This window comes from Coloeus monedula (genome assembly GCF_965178545.1).
Source record: "Coloeus monedula genome assembly, chromosome: 23".
Taxonomy (NCBI): Eukaryota; Metazoa; Chordata; class Aves; order Passeriformes; family Corvidae; genus Coloeus; species Coloeus monedula.
In genome coordinates, this window is record NC_138803.1 from 6,129,689 (window position 1) to 6,147,188 (window position 17,500).

At 53.5% G+C, this 17,500-nt stretch overlaps 1 long non-coding RNA gene across 1 annotated transcript; it reads right to left on the bottom strand.

Moving 5' to 3' along the window:
- Nucleotides 1–512: 512 nt before the first annotated feature.
- Nucleotides 513–12,017, bottom strand: LOC309581552. Its single transcript, XR_014227049.1, has 3 exons — nt 9,409–12,017; nt 6,848–6,953; nt 513–1,839 (listed from the first exon to the last, which is right to left on the bottom strand). It is a non-coding gene; the product is annotated as an uncharacterized lncRNA (long non-coding RNA).
- Nucleotides 12,018–17,500: the final 5,483 nt, after the last annotated feature.

A 17,500-nucleotide genomic window follows, 5' to 3' on the forward strand; every position in this document is an offset into this window, starting at 1 on the left:
TCAGGAGCTATCAACCCTTGGATAAGTGTCTGACCTGTGCTGGAGCAGAGGCCGATGTGAAATGGAGTAAAGCACAACTGCAGTCGGCACTTTCACTTACTGATGCCCTGGGTTTTTGGCAACTCTGTGTATTCCTGCTGTAACCACATCCAAAAACCTGCTCCAGTGCCTCCATCCTAATGCACACTCCCAGGCAGCAGAGGGAAAGCTCAGAGAGAGGAGCTTGTCCTTCCAAGAAAGAGGGGTGGAGGAAGGGGAAATAACTGGACTAGATTCCCGTGTCTGGATATTTACTGGTGTTTCTAAATCCATTATCTGGGGCAACAGGGTGAAAGACGAGTGGAAAGCAGGTTCCCTCCCCAGTGCCTGCCGTGCTGGCACAGTTATTCATGAGGCACCCTCTATTATCAGGTGAGATTTACTCCTGAAAAGCTGGACCAGGAGTTGCTGGTGAGGAGAGGCAGGTGCAGCACGGATCACAGAATCACAGCAGCATCCCTGAGAAACAGGTTCAGAGTGAGGTTTACTTTGGGTTTTCCTTGCCTCAGTAGGAAGCATTACAAAGAAATCCTCATTAGGGTTTTGAAAAATGGTTGGAGGAAATGTCACTTCATTTTGTGCTGCTGAAAATGGGAACTTGTGTCAAAGCAGGAGACTTAGAAGGACTGAAAACCTCTGCACATCTTCCCCTCTGCAAAGGAGACCAACCTTTCCAGAAATATGCAGCAGATGAAGACCAATGGCTCATTTATTATTTATAGTTTTGATAAAACCAGGTTTCACTTCAGCATAATTAAGATGCTGCTGTCCCTCCTCCAGGCTACCTGGAGTTTGTCCTGTTGCCTTCACAAGCTCCTCAGAAGGTGTCAGCCCTTCTTGCCAAGGTGCAGGTGCATGTTTTGGGAAGGGTTCATCTGTCTGTGCTCTCCTTTCCAAGGCTCTCAGTGTGTCTGGGCAGGAGTAAAGGAATGGTTCAGGATGCTGTGATCCACAGCACCCTGCTGGAAACGTGCACATGGGCAGGAAAACGGGATGACAGAATGGTTTGGGTTGGGAGGGACCTTAAAGCTCATCCAGGGCAACCCCCTGCCGTGGCCAGGGACACCTTCCACTGTCCCAGGCTGCTGCAGCCTGGCCTGGGACACTTCCAGGGATCCAGGGGCAGCCACAGCTGCTCTGGGCACCCTGTGCCAGGGCCTGCCCACCCTCACAGGGAAGAAAATGAAGCAGTGCTTGTCTCAAACATTTGCTGCGTGGCAACCAGCAAGTACTGTCCCCTGTCCTTGGATTGGTCACAGTGGTCTGGACTTCCCAGTAAGTAACAGTAGGGAAAGTACAATGTCATTCTGTGGCTTTCCTCCTTTTCAGATGTTTTAGTGGCAGTGCTGTTCTGTAGCTTCTTTCAGAGGAACATCTCAAAGGCTGTCATGGACTTCACACTGCTTTATACATTCCATAGGAGACAAAGACAGAAAGGGAATCCCTGCCTTCCCTGTGAAAGGGAACTTCCTCTCTACCCTGAGCCCTTTAGTCTGCAGGAACAAGGCAAGCCTGGATGTCACAGACCTGATTTTTCACAACCTGCACTTTGCATAGAAAGGCAGTTCTGGGGCTTTTACAGAGAGCAAAACAGATCTCAGTGTGCATCATAAATTTTCTCCTCCATTTTCACATCACGGGGTGAAACTCGTGGTTCATCAGGCTCTGGTCTCCCCTGGAGAAAATAATCCCTGTTTTATATGCTGAGAATCTGAGCTCAATGCATCATCCTCCCAGTGAAGGAATGAATCAGCCCAAGGCCAGGTGCAGGACAAGGGGTGTGACAGTACAAGTGGTGACCTGTAAGGGGAATGGAAATGAGTGAACTTCTAAGGTTTCTAAAAAAGCCTTCTCGGCGTGGGGAGCTTGTAACTGCATCTCTTTGTTGTGCAGGTCTGGTGCTGCGTGGGTCAGCTATGGACAAATGTGCTCTGACTTGCACTTGAAGCCAGTGCTCAGCCTGGAACACTTGGTGTGTCAGCAGCACGGGCCTGGGCTGAGGAAAGGCAGAGTAGGTGCTGCACTGCTTAGGAAAATTGATATTTGTGCCTAAGAGATGGCTCTGGAGATGCCACTGCTGCTGTGGGCAGCAAAACCAGGTACCTCCCTCATGAGTTTAAAACATAATGGAGGTTTTTTTTTGTTGCTTATAAAGACTGCGATAAAAACTGCACATTGCAATCCTGAATGGAACGTAGCCTATTCCTTCAGTCCTACTCTTGCAGCCTTACAACTGCAGTACAAATGGAGTTAAAAACTCTGTGTCTAAAACCCCAAGGCAGGCTGAACACTGGGACAGAATTGGGGTAAAAGCCTGTGGAGCCTTGTGTCCCTTTTAACTCTGAGCAATGGGACTGTCAGGCCTGCTTGATTTGAGTCACTGATTTCAATGCCTGTTAAGGGGAATCTGTCAGAGCACTCAGCAGTGTCTGTTTTAGCATGGTGGCCATCAGAGCTGTGCTTAAATATTAGTGCTGCAGTTCCCCATCTCGTGATCCCCCCCTGCTCATCTGAAATTGCTTTGGCCTGCCTGGAGTCATCCAGTTCTCCCCCGCCTTTGCTCTCAGGAGAGTTCCTGGGCAAACCCTCGGCCTGTTTGGAGGGCACAGGAACTGCTGAAGCCCTGGATCCTGTGGAGGATTTCAGCTTTCACAGGCAAACTCACACAGGGGAAGAGAAGCATCGCGCTTACAGGGCTGAGGTCAGGGAAGGGCAGTAGGAATGAAAACCATCAAATTCAGCCCTACAGAGCTTGAGCGAGCAAAACTCCCTCCACTCAAACAAGTGATCCACCTAAGCAGCTGCAACCAGAAAGGCCATTTTCCATTCCTAACTTCTGTACCTAAGCATCACTTTAGAATGTAAAGTACTGATTGCAGGGCTTGAAAGCACTCACAGGGAGATGATTGTTGTGATTTGTGCAGTCAGTTCAGGAACATGGTGTTCCCCCAACACCACCGCTGCAGCTCCTCTAGGTAATGGCAAGGGAAGCCATATTTTTCTTCTGTGTCATTCAAGAGACAAAAGAATGTCCTGTGCCAGTGAGGAGCAGAAGGAAACAAACCCAGCCAGAAGATGTTCACTGAAGTACACCCTGCCTTTAAGCCAGACCTCTGAAAACAAGCCTTTAGTTTAACACTACCTGCAGTACCAGGAGCTGGCAGAACAGCTGGAGAAAAGCACTGACCAAACACTCCTGGCTGACTCCCCCAAGCACACGAGCTGCTGGCTTGTCCCTGTTCCCAGGATTTCCACCATTCCATCCCTGGAATATCACCGTGTGTCCAAGAGCCACTGTCGATGTTTAAGAAGCATTTGAGCTGGATATCCAAATGCAAACCCCGTGGCTGCTGTTGGACTCCTGAGCACCGTGAGAATTTGTGGGGGGAGCTGAAGAGATGAGCTTCACTCAGAAATAGCTCTTCCTTGGAAAGCTGGAGGACTGAATCACAGTGTGTTGGCTCAGTTTTTAGCAGACGAGCCATCACATCTGCCTCCCTGTGGGCGAGGAGTCGTCACTGGCATCGGGATTGGCAGCCAGGTTCTGTCCCTTTGGAAACCAGGGAATAATGGTGGGGAAGGTGAAGGCTTATGGTGAGCAGGGTCAGGCTGCCCACGGCTGGGGGCTTGGTGAGGTGGGCTGGCAGCTCCGGGAGGCCCTGCTTGGCCTGCACTGCTCCCCCTGCCCCTCTCTATTCACAGAACGTGCCCCCAGGTTGAACTTTGGGGACTAAATAAGTTATTTTGCTCAGAGGCATTAATCACTCCACTGCTGCCTGTGTGGCTGAGACATCCAGAGCCAGCCCTAAGCATATCCATGGCTGATGTTGTCCTGAGACAACAGAAAATATGAGTGACATGGACAAATAGGAACACCAGGGAAAAATGGGGAAACCTGGGAGGGGACAAGACAGCTCCTGAGCTGAGGTAGCTGAAACTGAAAGCACCTGAGAGACACCCCTGGCTCAACAGGCTGTGGGGAGCCTGCAGGGTCCACCTGGCAGCTACAGAAATGCAAATACACACCAAGGTTTTTTTTCCTAGAACAGACTGTGAGTCCTTAAATACACGCCACTCCTGATTCCCAGCAGTCCAGAGGAAGTCTTGGGGGAAAAGGGGATGAGGGAGGTAGTGCAAAGTATTTGGAGCTAGCAAAGAAACAAATTACAGATAGGGATTTTAAAACCTTTCAGAGACACAGGATTTTTATGGAGTTTGGGGTCAGTGCCCCCACTACTGCAGTAATGTTAATTTTCAAGCCTCCCCTCCAGGTTCAGGCATGGGCACAATTGCAAGAGAAGTGGATTGGGAGTTCCTGAACCAACTGGTTGCTGACCATGAGTCAGGGGAATGACCTTGCAGCAGGCGGCTCGCAGTGCCGCTCTCGGAGCCGTGCCAGGATAAATGGCACTGGCATCTCTGAGTGCTGGGGGAACCATTTTGTGACATTCCAGCTTGGCCTTTTCTACTGCTGCCTTTGCACCGAAATTGTTTGGGTGGGTGGGAATGGGATGGAGTATTCCCTCCTTTTTCCTCACAGCCTGGGCTTGGGGCTATCTATATACAGAGATAAAGAGGATGTGGACAACTCCTGTCTCTTGCCTACATCCTTGTCCATTAACATCAGCATTAGAGATATTCAACCAAATTAAATCTTACTCTCCTCCCTAGCCACACCCATATTAAACTGTAAGAAAACACCACGATAAAGTTTTAAAAATCCTACGCAGCAGCACTGAATTTTCTGGATAGGTCTGGGAGAGATTTGTCAGAGGAGAGAGGGTAGAACACTTGGCATTTAGACATTTTAATGAATGTTCCCAAATAAGAAAAGAAAAACATTTGCTTGTAGACTTTAAGCTTCTCACAGCATCAGAAAGCTCCTGACACAGAGCCCAACGCTGTATTTGTATAACATGGAAATGAACAGCAGCAGCAGCAGCACTGCAGGCTCCGAGCCTGCTCTGCGAGCAGCAAAATGGCCAGGGCTGCTGTGGCTCATCCGAATTCCTCCACCATTTGGGGGGGTCAGTAGGTGGATCTGATACCCCTGACCCTCCAGGTGCGGTTTGAACTTTGACATCGATATGAAGTGAATGTTTCTAACCATATTCAAGCTTGTGCCCTTATCAGCTCCACTCCCTAAAGCACCGACAGAGACCAACAGCAAAATTCGTCTGCGTCACAGATGTAACATGACCATCGGCAAAACAAGTGCAGGAGGAGATCATGGCTGTCTCGTCCCTCACAGAGCCTTCCTCCACTAGCAGAGAAGCAGAGGTAATGCTTTTAAATTTATATCATGGGCATGTGAAATCCTGCCCTTCCTTCCCCGAATCCTGCGGTCCCTGAGCGGTCAGAACGCCCGAGAAAACTGCGTGTGTTTTGTCGGCGCGGTACCGAGCGCTGCGTCACGATGCTGCACCAAGGCCGAGGCAGAGCAAACCCCACTCCCCAGAGCAGGGAAACCCAGATAGAGGAAAATGAATCAGCTCTCACAGTGTCACACACGAGTGTCGGAGGGAGGGAGAAATCACAGCTTTCCCCAGTCCTTTTGCGGCACTCTGCAGAGAACGATTATGGAACAGTTACCCAGGTACAGCTCACGGTGACAGTGCCATCCCTGTGCACACCATCACTGCTGTCCTACGGAAATATGCCCTGTCCCCTTCTTAGCCTTGTTTCCTGCCAGTCCCACAGATTTACCTGCTGACAGTAACCTCAATTCCTGAGTAATGAGATTTACATTGGAGTTTAACATTGAAATAACTCCTCTTTTATCCGTCTCCTTACCCTCCCTGCGGTTAGGCACAGTTAAACCATCGCTGTGGCCAAAACACGGTGGCAAAAGGAACTAAACCAAATGCATCCCTACGCTGAACACACTCAGCAGCCAGTGGCACCTCCTTGAAAGCCATGAAACAGCACTAGCTTTACAAATTAAGGGGTTCTCTACCCCACAGCTGTGCTGGGGAAAACCGGAAAGAGTTGTTCATGCAACCAACGCTGGGGAAAACAGATTCGACCCACCCATCATCCACACAACCCAGCATCGTGCCTTTGTCCAGCTCCTGGCCGTACAGAACCCCCTCTACAGCTGCCTGGGCCTGTTCTCGTGGGTGTGGGAGTATTTATGCCTGTCTGTCTGGCTGCAGGGACCACCGTCATCGCTGCTGTTTCTGTTGTTCCCGTTGTTCCCCTGCTCTGCGGATTTGGCGCTGCAGGACGTGAGGATGCTCCGAGGGAGCCAGCTACAGCCAGTGAAGGCTCAGTGAGTCAGGTGGGGTTGTGATGACTGCAGTAAGAGGCTGAAATTCCCTATGGAATCGGGCACAGAAGGAGGGGAAGGAGGAAAGATGGAGATGGGAAAGAGGGAAAGAAAGTGGGGAGTGGCACGTAGAGTCTGTTGGGTTCTTCCCTCCCCGTCCCTGCACCGCACTGCCGTTGGAAATGGCGGCCCTGCGCAAAGGACGGAGTCGGGAAAAATCCGCAGCGCCTGCGGCCTTCGCGACCAAACCACCGAAATTCCGTTCGGGGTGTAAATCCAGCCCTTCCCTGTCTCCCTGTCTCCCAGACCACCCTGCAGAGGCCGGGCTGCAGCCCAGATGGGGACGGCGGCCGTGCGGTGCCTGAGCCGGTGCTGAGCCCAGCGGTTGTTGCTAACCAACCAACCCTGACAGTGGAGATGTCAGCCAGTGAGTAAGAGAGATTAAACACTCCTGCTAGCACATCCTGAAACTTGGGTAAGCTTTGGAATGATGAAAGGCTATGGAATAATGGGCCCTGTCGTATGAGAAAGCAAAGTTACCACTCCACTGCATAATCGGGAGACTTCCTCGGCCAGAAGGACCAAGCTCAAGGCTGGTTGTGTCCTCAGCACTTCCAGGCAGAGTTGCCATCTTCACTGCTGGTCGCTTTAAGAAGAGAGGTGAAAAAATAGTATAGTAAATGGTTAAGAGGGAAAAGTGTTCTCCCCTTCACTTCCTCATCCTCTCTCTGGAGCTGCTCTCTGCCCTCAGTCTCCCATTCATCCTTAACCAGTCCTTCCCAGTCCTTCAGTCCTTGCTTTCTAATGCTGTTCTCTCCTTTGCAAGTCTTTGCAGACCCATCACTGAGGGCAGTCTCCATCTCTCTGTGATGTTACTGAGCCTCTGGCAAACTCACACTTGTGCAAACAAAAGCTGAGTTTGGGCAGGAGTCGTTTTCACTTCTTTTGACTATTCCCACAACATAATTTCCAGGTGCAATCCCTGCCCCAAGCTGCTTGTTCACAGTGCTGCCAACACTCCAGCACCTCACAAGGGAGAAGGAAGCAAGGAGAAAAGCCCTGAACCCCAGTACTTTCCCCTGCCCCGTGGGCTGCAGCTCTGACACGTCATCGTCATCGTCATCATCGCGACTGGACAGGGAAACAAGATGTCCCAGCAGTACCCGTGGGCGAAGGGCTGCACCCAGCACAGCCAGCAGTGACCGGCTCCTGTCCTGCCTGCTGCCCGAGGGACGCCTGGCATCCTGGGATCTGAGGTGGGAACGGAGCGAGCAGCGGGTGGTGGGCAGCGGGCAGGGAGTGGGCAGCGGGCAGGGAATGGTGGGCAGAGGGCAGGTAGCAGGAGTGGGAAGGGAGCAGTGGGCAGGGAGCTGGGAGCAGGCAGGGATTGGGCAGGAAGCAGGCAGGGAGCAGCAAGCAGGGAGCAGGCCAGGGAATGGGCAGGGAGGTTAGGGAACGGGCAGAAGCAGGCAGGGAGCAGACAAGGAGCAGGCAGGGAGCAGCAGGCAGATACTCGGAGTGCTGGGATGAATGTTAAGATTTGACACCTGCAGGCAGGGAGCAGGGAACAAGGAGCAGGGCAGGGGCAGCCACCGGTGCTTGCAGCGCTGGATGAACGCTCCCATTTGACACCTGCGGGCAGCGAGCAGGGGACAGGCAGGGAGCAGGGCAGGGAACAGGCAGGGAGCAGGGGACAGGCAGGGGACAGGCAGGGGACAGGCAGGGAACAGGCAGGGAACAGGCAGGGAGCAGGGGACAGGCAGGGAGCAGGGGACAGGCAGGGAGCAGTGGGCAGAAGCACGGTGCTGGCTGTGCCACACGGCCGCTCTGGTTGACACAAGCAGGCAAGGAATAGGAAGCAGGCAGGGAATAGGGAGCAGGGCAGCAGCCTGCCGTGCTGCTCGGCCGCTCTGGTTGACACGAGCAGGCAGGGAGCAGGCAGGGAACTGGGAACAGGGAGTGAACAGGGAGCAGGCAGGGAATGAGGAGCAGGGAACAGGGAGCAGGCAGGGAATAGGGAACAGGGAGCAGGCAGGGAACAGGGAGCAGGCAGGGAATTGGGAGCAGGCAGGGAATTGGGAGCAGGCAGCAGCCGGTGCCCGCCGCGGGCTCGGCTCGGCCCGGCCCGGCTCGGCTCGGCTCGGCTCGGCTCCCCTACGCTCGGCTCGGCCCGGCCCGGCTCGGCTCCCCTCGGCTCGGCTCGGCCCGGCCCGGCTCGGCTCGGCTCCGCTCCCCTCCGCTCGGCTCGGCCCGGCTCGGCTCCGCTCGGCCCGGCCCGGCTCCCCTCCGCCCGGCCCGGCCCGGCGCTGCGCTGCTCCCCGCGCGGCCAATGGGCTCGGGCGCTCCACCTGCCATCCCCGGCGCGCCCAATGGCGGCGCGGCCCCGGCGCTGCGCCCGCCGCGGCCAATGGGAGCCCGCGCTGGCTCTCGTTAATGATGCAGCAGTCCAGGGAAGACTATCACATGTGAGCTGGCCGCCTGCCAGCATGGAGACACCGAGAGAGCAAGGTAAACAACTTTCCAACGCCAAAATGATGACATTTAATCCCTAAATGCTCGCTTCCCGGCTCGACTCATCTTTAACCCCTTTCAGCTGGTGTGGAAGCGTCTGGAAGGCACCCGTCTACCTGTCCCCAGTGCTTTTAAAAACTGGACGACGTGCCCTGCAATGATCACTGCGTCACCGTTTGCCACTTTGCGAACTACGCAGTGACAAACCTCGGAGCTCTGAATCGCAGGGTGCCTGTTAACCCCTGCACCAACCCCTCGCCGACATGCCAGCCTCCGGGGACATGGGGGGGGATAAAAAGCCCAGACAAACCAGGAAAACAGCAGTCTTTGCAAAGTTGTCATCTCTCCCCCACGACTACTACCCTCCTCTGCAGTACAGCAATGCCAGCAAGAGTGACATTAGTACAACCTGTGCCGTCGCTCCATTGAGAAAACAGCTCTGACGCAGAACAGAGCAATCCTACCCAGCCAAAATAATAATAAAGGCACTTTGGGATCCGAACTTACGGACGCCGGGGGAGAGGGACGCCCTGCAAATAATCCAAATACGTAGCTGCAGCTCCAGCCCCATCCTGATCAAAGGTACGTACGTGAGGGAGACGAACCGGACCGAAGAGCTGTGCCCGTGCACCATCTGCGCAGTCCTCAGCCCTCCGCTCGCTCTGGAGCGCCGCAGAAGAGAAGGTTCCAGAAATTTCCTTCCCGTTAACCCTTTCGGTGTCTGCCCACTCTCCCTCCCCGCGGGATTAAGCGCGCCGGGTCTCCAGCATCGTCAATGGGCGAAGCCTCCTACACCAAGCGAGCCCGAGAACAAGGTGCAAATGACAGTGGATGGTGGCAGGAGCCCAGTCCGTGGTGTTGGTGCCACTTCTCTTCCTGGAGCCCTCTCTGCCTCTCTTGCTGCCTCTCTCCCCTCTTGCTGCAGCAGGGCTGTTGCTGGTAGACCTATCGACGGAGCTTGCTCTCTCACTCTCTCGCTGAGCTCTGTGACGCAGCTCTAAATTCTCCAGCCTGCTCCTTGTGTTATAAGAGCGGAACTGCAGCTTTCCAGGGAGCCCGTGCCAGCGGTGCCAGGGCCAGGCAGATCGGAGGGAACGTCGCTCCTGGACTCTGCACCTTTTTTTGGCAATTATTCTGTTCCTCACCTCTGTTTCTGCACTTCCTCCCGGCTCTCAGCCTCGCATCCACTTCTCTGCTTCTGAGTCATACTTGCCAGGTTAACTCTTTTAGGATTGGTAGTCAGCAGTACAAATCTCAAGCGATAGCAGCTGAAACCACAGCCAACTTTTCTGGTGTTTTCTGCTTTAAAGAAACCAAAGCAAATCTTGCTGGCTCTAAAAAACAAAAACACACACACGCACACACACGTTGCAGTAGAGAGTTGGTGCTTTCTGATTAACTGTTTCGGTGACAGGAACCACTGCTTGACTTCCTGAAATAAAATATTTTAGGCCCACGTCCTGCAAATCCTCAGCAGGCAGATCCCCTGGAGCACAAGGCAGCTTAAGAGGAGCTGCTGCTGTGAACAAACACAGGACTTCTGGGCATGAGGCTACTGCTGGCCCCACAAGCCCCTGCTCTGCTGGCCACAGGACATTGATCTGAGCGTGGTTCAGCTGCTGGGCAGATGCCTGGTGTGAGATAAGGTGCTGAAAGTGCTGGAAAGCCATAGGATCTTCTTAATCTGAGCAGTATTAATAAGTGTTATCACACACACAGATTCAAAACGCTCGGCGTAGGCAGGGGAACTAATAACTGCGTTCCTGGAGTCACCAGAATCCAATAATCCCCGACAAAGACAGTCCACAAGCAGCTCTGCATTTCAGCACAGCAGGCATCATCCCCAGGCAAGGAGCCTTTTGCAGCTGCACGGTCTCTCCTTGCCTCTGCCCCCCAAATCCCTCGATTAACTCCGGTGCCTCCGTCCGGCCCCGGCAGCCGGCAGGGGAAGCAGAGCTCTGCCGGCACCGGGAAGTGTGGAGGAGGATCCGTGGTAGGTGCAGCTCCTGGGAATCAGGGAAGCTGATGGGGAGGCAGCGCTGTGTGAGGGAGTTCATGTGCACACACGGAGCAGCGAGGAGCAGTCCGTCAGGAAGCACGGAATGCAGAGAGATCCCTGCTCCCCACCTCCGTCTGCCATTTTAATTCCGACTTCAGAGCCGGCTGCGAGCGTTGGGTTTTTCACTACAACCAAAGCTGAAGTAACCACGGTTTTTTCTCCTCGCCGCGTCTGAAGAGCCTGAGCTATTTTGGGATTTGTCTGTACTACACTGAAAATGACACCTGTTACGCACAGACACAAATGAGAAAAATTACAAGCGCCCGGTTCCTCTGATAGGATCCTACAAAAAACAGAGTGAGATCCCGTGGATCAGGGCTGGGTGAGCAGCACAGGCTCTGCTGTGGGCTGAAGGGGATGACCCCGGTAACCGAACAGACACCAGGACGAGAAATGTAAAGTCTGTAGTAGCTGATGCAAGGGGAAATCAAGCCTCCATGTGACCAGAAGAAGTAGTGCATGATCAACTAAATGCCACAATACATGGTTTCTTATGCAATCGAGCCCATGGGACTTCAGGCCTTACACATCCACTCTGTGGCCAAAGCTGCAGGGATTAACTCCTTCCTTAATGGCTCGAAGCGAGCACAGGCTCCTGAAATGAGTCATCCCCGCCCAGGCAGGCCGGGGTGAGCTGAGATGTGGAGCTGCCTGCGCTGCTGTGGTCACCCCCAGTTCTCCCAGGAGCCCCAGCACGCAGGGCCAGGGCGGATTTTCCGCGTTCCCGCTTTTCCCCGGTGGTTTGCAGCACACTGTGCAGGCAGGCAGAGGCCACCTCGAGATCCACGGAGCTCCGAACATGACAGAGCGAGATGAAACACCAGAGCCAGATGAAACACTCAGAGCCTCAGAAATGGGGCAGTTCACTGATGCTTTCAGCTCACACCGCTTTTGTCAGGCCCGTGGTGCATTAAGAAGGTGAAACCAGCTTTGATTTATTTCAAATGACTTGTTCTGGTGGCTTTCAGGGGAATTGTGGCGTTTATTTTATGGTTTGCTTTCGTTTGAAAATCAGCAGCCCTGGAATGTTTCTATCTTTACCTGGCTCTGAGTACTTGCTGGTGGCACTCAGGCTCCCAAGAAGAACTCAGAGCTGTTTGCACTGGGAAACAATCTGCTGTTTAAGAAATCTTGCGAAAACTTCAGCCCTCAGAACTGAGTGATGAGGCCTAAAACATAAAGTCATCTTCTGACACTCTTGGGCAGGATTTGACATTTTCTGTAAGGAAATAGAGGCCATGGTTCCACAATAAAAATCTAGGCTGCTTCTCTGGTTTAACTGGAGCCCATTTCCATGTGTTGGTACTGGTTTGGGTTTTTTTTCCTTAGTTTTTTTTCTTTTCCTTCCAGACTTTGAAAGTAGGAGGCAGAGGTTTGGTTTTGTAAGAGCTGCCTATGAGGGTGCAAAGTCCTGGGCTAGAAAGCAGGCTTGGGAAGTGGGAATAATCCATGGCTGTGGTCAGAGGGAGGCTGGGGAGATCAGTGCAGGGTTGGAATCCCTTCCAAAACTGGGGGTGACCCCATGGCTGATCACAGCTGGGCCCCGAGTGCTTACAGTGCTGATTAATAAAATAAAGAGTTTTTATTGTGCTAGACATTAACAAGATTTCACAACTTGCAACCAGGATGGTTTGGGCTGGATGTCTGGGGGAAAATACAATTTTTTGAGGAGGGAGGGAGGGGATTGACCCTCCAGGCTGTCATTGACAGTTCCCTCAGCACCACAAAAAAAAGTTCCCTCAGCACCACCAGGGAGCGTTTCCTCAGCTTCCAGAGGAAGTTTGGGCTTGCTCTGCTTCTGTGCCAGGCTGTACCTAAAGGCTCATCCTCAGTTCTCCAGCGTCTCCCGTCGATTTTCTGCTCTCACGCTACGATGACCTTAATAGCAACAACATATGGAGTCTGACACTGCCCAAATCTCGCCCTCGTGCACATCATTATTGCTGCTGGGGGTGCTAAAATAACCTGAGGAAGGCCCTGGGTGTTTTGAGTGCTGAAGGAAACCCTCGTGGTCCTGCCCGCACCTCCAGCTTCCTGCCGGGGAAGCCTTGGCTCGGGTTTCGGTTTAAATGCCATCGGCCACACCTTCCCCCAGCTCAGGAAGCACGATTGTTAAAATCAGGGCATGTTCCTGTTTAACTGAAAGGCTGAGATAAATAATCCAAAGGCCTCGTTGATGCCAAACGAATTCCTGCCCGGGACGGAGCAAGTCTGGGCAGCTGTAAATCTGTAACCCCTCGACCTCGGGAGCCACAGAAGGGGAGTCTTGGCACATCCCCTCGGGAGTGGCTGGGCACGAACGGAAGGAGCAAAGAATCGGGCAAAGGTGGACAGGGCAATGGAAAAGTTTCTTCACTTTACCAACCCAGAGGCCTAAAAGCTGCTTTAAAATTCAGAATAACATGTTTTTCAAGTGCTGATGTGGGGTAGGTCTTGTTGAGTTTGTCAGTGATACCTCATCCTTACCAAACACAACCTCAGTGAGTTGCAGAGTCACAACAAACATTTAGGTTTAGTTTTTTCCAGAAGGTTTATTGTTTTCCAGACAAGCTTCTTTAGTGCATTCTAGAGAAATGGCCAGTGAGTCCTTTCTTTACCAGCCCATAGAATCACAGACTGGTTTGGGTTAGAAGGGACCCTAAAGCCCATCCAGTCCCACTCCTGCCATGGCAGGGACACCTCTGACTGTCCCAGGCTGCTCCAAGCCCCATCCAGCCTGGCCTTGGACACTGCCAGGGATCCAGGGGCAGCCACAGCTGCTCTGGGCACCCTGTCCCACTTGGAACACTCTGTTGCTCTCCCTGGGGTCCCAAGCAGCAGGAGGAAGAGCAGCAGGCAGATAAAGAGCAATAAACCCCTTCCCAAACAGTTTTAAAGCCGATTCCGTGCATCTGTTCGGGTGTGCACAGCTGACAGTCCCCAAAGAGCAGGGTGGGGGGTCCACAGTCCTCTTTGGGAGGTGGTTCAAGGGAATTGTGAGGAGCAGCTGGTGTCGAGATCAGAAGCCGGCACTGCCAGAGGTGTGGGATCGTTCCCGGGCACTGTCAGGGATGTGTTGGCACGGCTGTGCTGGCATTGGGGAGCCACATTTGCATGGAGCGTTCGCATTCTCGGTGCAAACCGAGCCCACGCCACAGAGCAGGCACTGAAATGGGAGCCTGAAGGTGAAAACCTGGCCCTCCCCCTGAAAACACGGAATTTTTCCGGTGAAGTCTAGGAAACTCCCAGCTGGAAGAGCCAGGATCCTTTTCAAAGAGGTGGCACCACATTAACATCCCAGCTGCTTCAAAGCACAGCTTAATGGCCTGTGTTGAAGTCGGGGTCGGGGTATTTGGGATCCTCAGCCCTCGCCAGAATTCCTGGCTGGCACAGGGCACTGCGCTCACCCCCGGGACCCCCGGCCGCTCCTGCAGCCCTGGGAGCGGCTGTGGGGGCAGCTTTCACTCAGCTCCCGATCCAAGGAGCCGGCAGCGCGGAGACAAAAGGAATTATTTCAGCTATTAGCTGCTAAGAATAGAGGCGGCGGGGGTGCTGAGGTGCCTGACAGCGCAGCCGGAGGAGCGGGGATTGCAGGGGGAGCACGGAAATAGCCACGCTCCGGCTCAGCACCCGGAGCTCCGTGAGTCACCCCAGCCCCGGGCGGGGGCAGAGGTGCGGTGGGCAGGATTCAAGCTCGCCCTGCCCGTGCCCCGAGCAGAACCGGCCCCGGGCTGGGTTTGCAGGGGGAGCTTTGGCAGGGCAGCCTGGTTTTCCCTGCGGAGCATCTTCCCCAATCCCGAGGCCGCGGACCGCCCACGGGAGGAAAACCCCAACCAGCCCCCACGCCGCCCCATGCTCTGCTAAAGGCACCGCTCCCCTGGCCAGGGCGTCCCCAGGGCCAGGAGTATTTGGGAAAGGCGAACATTGCCGGGCCGGGCAGCGCGGCCGGAGGAGTCTCTTGATGTCGGTCCAGCCGTGTTCCAGGGTGGTTTCCGAAGCGCTAATCTTGAAGTTCCCTTTGCAAATACCTCATAATAGGTTAAAGGAACGCTCGGCAGGTATTTAAATGCGGGGCCAGTGAATGGAGAGGCGCTCAGAGATGGCTTTAACATCTTGTCCTGCTGCTATTTAACAAAAACCCTTTCGGTATCACTGCGTGTTTTTATCCAATATCGCTTGGAAGAGGCAATTTTCCTTCTGTGCTGTTTGTGCAGCGCAGGGTACAACACATTCCTGATCTATGACGAGGTTTCCAAACTCCATAGTAAAATGAATAATAACGATAGTAAACGTTGTATAACTTTTTTTTTCCTTCTACTTTTTTTTTTTTTTTTTAATACAGCAACCTTTGTATTACTTTAGTGTGGATTTTCCAGTTATTATGGGGGGGGGGGGAGGGGGAAAGGGTTTTTGGAAAAACAAAACAAAAAATAACAATGGAATGAAAAAAAAAAAAAAAAAAAAAAACAACCAAACCAAAACCCAAACAAATTCAAGGTTTGTAATAAAAGAAAAAGCAGTCCTGGGTGCCACTGCAGAAAGAGTCGAGCTGGACAGAATTAAACAGCTCAGCTGGAGCGTGGACAGGGCAGCAGACAGCCTGCTAAAAATAGATTAATCCCAATTACAGCCACACTTCTGCTTTTCCCAGGTTTCCCGTCTCCCGTGGGCACAGGAGGCGGTGAATGGAGAGGGGCTCGGTGCCCGGGTGGCCGCAGCGGGGCCGGGGGCACTCGGTGCCCGTTCTTGCATAACCCAGGGGCGCGGGGGGTGACGGTGACGGTGACAGTGACGGTGACAGTGACAGTGACAGCAGCGTCCCCGCCTGCCGGCCCTGGCTCCGGCCCCAGCTGCCCAGCACGGCTTAACTCCGCTCCCTGCTGCAAATTGCTCTGCCGCTGACCCAAACCTCTGCAGGGCAGGGCTGCGGCTCCCTGGTTAAAGATCGAACCCCCGGCACCTCCCTCCCTCCCTCCCGGCTCGCTGAGCGTGGCCCGTGCCAGGCTCTGGTTAAAGCCCCGCAGCGGGGCTGTGCCAGAAATCCCTGCTGGTTTTATTTCCTCCTGGACAACGTTCGCACTCGGAGGCGACTGCTCCTCATGAGCAGCGTCACAAAATGGTTAGTGTGAAATAAAGAGATTTAAGCCTCTGTTTTCCAAACCCTGGTAAGTTTATTTGTCCTGTTCAGTCTAGGAAACTCTGGCAAACAACTCTTTTCCCACCAAAGGGATGGATATTAATTACCTATTTAAATATTTAGCCAGAAAATATATCCCTTCAGCTATAACAACTTAGTTCTGTTTAATCAGACACCAGGAGTGAATGCTCTGGGGTTTCTTTTAGTTTCCGTGTCAGAAATCAAACTTCAGTATCTTGGATTTACCTGAGGAACAACTGCAGGCACAGGGGGAACAGCATGGGTTTCATTTAAATGTCCAACTGAGCATGGTGGGATGTTTTAAATAAAAACTGAAAGTCCTGGTGAAGGCCGGGACATAGCCCTGAGAGAGACAGGCCCGTGTCCAGGGCTGGCAGGTTGCTCTGAGTGGGGAGAAGGATTTGGGTGTGCTGGGGGGAACAGTATTTCTGCTTAGAGCTGATCAGAAAAGATTTCAATTTACATTTTTAGGGTTCTGCACTGAAATGCAGATCCAGGATTTGGCTTTTTTTGTTTTCAATTAAATGAGAAAGACTCAGTGCAGAGCAGTTGGTACCTGTGGGCTGCTGGGCACTGCCCCGAGCTGACAGAAATTCCCCTGCACAGCCCTGTTTGATTCCCCAGAAGACAGTCCCGCAGAGTCCCAGTCTCCTGCAGCCCAGCTGATGCTAGAGCAGAGTTTCTGGCTGTCCCGCAGTGCTGCTTGTCCCTCCTGCTGTCAGCTCCCGGCTCCCTGGAGTTGCACCCTGGGTACACAAAAACCTCCCATTAAAAGTTCCGCCAACCTTGTAATGTAACAAAGCAACATTTTCCAATTGGGAAATGAACAAACGGGGAAAGAATCTGTTCAGGCATTCCCGAGCAGCCTGTTCAGCACCGTGCTGGGCCAGCAGCAGCCCGTGCCCGGGAGCATCCCTGCTCCCCGTGCCCTCCGCAAGGCGTGCACAGAGCCCCGGGCCTGGCTCGGAGCTCCCTGCGGGTGGGAGGGCACATCCCATTGCCCGTGTGTGTCTGCCAGCCCTGCCTGGCGTGGCTGCTTTTCCAAGCACGGCAGGGATTGGGAAATGTGCCGTGATTCATCCGAGCCGCTGCAGCCCCGCTCCCACCCCGGCTCAGCACCCACGGGCGCCCGGGAGCTGCCAGACACACGGAGCAGCTCCGGCTCCTCGCCCAGCCCCGGCTGCCAGGGGAACGCCCAGAACGAGAACCTCGCTGCCACGAATGATTTATACTGATCTGGGGGAAAGAAAAGAAAAAAAAAAAAAATCCTGAAGTGCTTTTTATTACCGAAAATTATCATATTTGGGATTATCATATTCATCAGCTTGGCTGGGTGCGCCGGCGCCGGCGCTGACCGGGGCGTTCTGCTGTTCCTGCTGGGATTGGTGCTGGCAGCGCTGGCTGAGGTTTCTCTCTGCCTCTTGTCTCAGCCTGGAAACTGGGATTGTAAATTATTTTGGCCGGGGATAAACTGGCCTAAATAATT